The sequence below is a fragment of the Fukomys damarensis genome, unplaced genomic scaffold (assembly GCF_012274545.1).
Source record: "Fukomys damarensis isolate Sample0158 unplaced genomic scaffold, DMR_v1.0_HiC HiC_scaffold_39, whole genome shotgun sequence".
NCBI classification, from domain to species: Eukaryota; Metazoa; Chordata; class Mammalia; order Rodentia; family Bathyergidae; genus Fukomys; species Fukomys damarensis.
This window is the reverse complement of record NW_022900951.1, coordinates 21,379,105-21,381,727: the sequence shown is the minus strand read 5'-3', so window position 1 is coordinate 21,381,727 and position 2,623 is coordinate 21,379,105.

The window sequence follows — 2,623 nt, the reverse complement described above, 5'->3', positions numbered from 1 at the left end:
AGAGAGAGAGAGAGAGAGAGAGAGGAAAGAAAAGAAACAAACAAAAAATATGAATAGCTATGCTATTTGCAGACAAAATGGATTTCAAGCCAACACTAATTCAGAGCAACAAAGAACATAACTATATTCTTGTAAAGGAAACTATCCAAGAGAAAGAGACGAAAATCATAAATACATCAAATACTAGTGCACCCAACTATATAAAACAAATATTAACAGACATGAAAGATCAAATAATCACTAATACAATATTAATGGGGGACATGAATAACCAACTGTCACAAATAGACAAATCAACTAGACAAAAAATCAAAAACAAAATACTAGAACTCAACCCAACTCTTGAACAAATAGACTTAACAGATGTTTACAGAATGTTCCACCCCACACCATCAAAATATATATTCTTTTCACCTGCACATGGGTGATTCTCCTAAATAAACCACACACTTGCTCATACATGTTTAAGAAAATGCAAAGACATTGAAGTTATCGCCTGTATATGATCACATCATAGCATGATGAAATTGGATGTCAGTGGTAAAAGAAACCACAAGAACTTCATAAACACATGGAAATTGAAAAACACATTCCTGAACAGCCAATGGATCACAGAGAAAAAGAAAAAGTTAGTTTCTATAATTAAATGATAATGTCAATACAACATAGCAGAATTTATGGGACACAATGAAAACAGACTTATGAGGGAAATTCATAGCAGTGAATACCCATATTTGGAAAATAGAGCGAGCTCAAATAAACAACCTGATACTGAACCTCAAGCTTCCAGAAAAAGAAGAGCAAGAAAAATCCAAAGCTCATACAAGGGAGGAAATTGTAAGGATCAGGGCAGAAATCCTTACAATGGAGACTAAAAGAATAATACAAAAAAATCAATGAAGCAAAGAGTTGGTTCATTGAAAGAACAAACAAAATTGACAAACCTTAGCCAACCTTATCAGAAAAAGGAAACAAAAAGCCCAAATCCATGCAATTAGGAATGAAATGGGTAAAACTGGAACAGACCCAGCACAAATCCAGAGGATCATCAATACTTACTTTGAGAACCTATATATCAATAAGATGAAAAACACAGAAGAAATAAACAGATTCTTAGATATGTATGAATTACCAAAGTTGAACAAAGACCTAAATATTCTATACAATCTAATATCAATCAATGAAATTAAAAACATTAAAAACATACCAACAAAGAAAAGCCTGAGTTCTAAGGGCTTCACTGCTGAATACTGCAAGACACTTAGAAAAGAGCTATTGCCACTCTGTTTAAACTCCTCAATAAAATTGAAAGGGAAGTAATATTCCCAAATTCATTCCTTGCAGTAAGCATCACCCTGATCCCAAAAGCAGACAAAGACTCAACCAAAAAACAAAAAAACTATAGGCCAATCTTCCTAATACACACAGATACAAAGATACTCTAAAAAAGAACACAGAAGATAATCAAGATCATACACCCTGATAAAGTGGGATTCATCCCAGGGATAGAGGGATGGTTAAACATACATAAATCAATAAATGTAATACACTACATTAACAGAGCCAAGGGCAAAATCCATATGATCATTTCAATAGATGCAAAAAAAAATTATTCCACAAAATCCAACACCCATTAATGATTTAAAAACCCTACAGAAAATTGGAACAGATGGTCTTTATCTCAATCTTATAAAAGTCATCTATGAAAAACTAACCGCCAACATTATACTAAATGGTCAAAAACCAAAATCCTTCATGCTATAATCAAGAACAAGACAAGGATATCCACTTTCACCACTTGTGCTCAATACAGCTTTGTAAACACTAGCAATAGCAATTAGACAAGAGAAAAATTAAAGGAATAAAGATAGGAACTGAATAAATTCAATTGTCATTATGTATAGATGACATGAAATTCTATACAGAAGACCTCAAGAACTCCACCAAAAGTCATGTGGAATTAATAAGCAAATACATCAGAGTAGCTGGATACAAGGTCAACACACAAAAATCAATAGCCTGCCTGGTCATGAACAACAGACTCACTGAGATAGGAACTGGTGAAACAATTCCTTTCACAACAGCATGCCCCCAAAATGAAATACCTAGGAATCAATCTAATGAAAGAAATCAAAGACCTCTGCTCTGAAAACTATACTCTCTGAAAGAGATTGGTGAAGATATCAGAAAATGGAAAGCCATCCCTTGCTCCTGAGTAGGAAGAACCAATATAGTGAAAATGGCCATAATTCCAAAATTGCTATACATATTTAATGCAATCCCAATTGAAATTTTAACAGCATATTTCACAGAACTAGAGAAAACAATCGAAAAATCCATTTGGAACATGAAAAGAACTAGAATAGCAAAAGCAATTCTAGGCAAGAAAGACAAGGTAGGAGGTATCATAATCCCCAATGTGAAACTATACTACAAAGTAACTTTGATAAAAACAGCATAGTACTAGCAAAGAAGCAGATCCAAAGATCAATGGAACAGAACAGAAGATGCAGAAATAATTCCAGACATACTCAGCCACTTCATCTTTAACAAAGGAGCCAAGGAGTGGGGATTCAGCTCAGTGGTTCTGCAAGCCCAAGGACCAGAGTTTGATCCCTGGTAC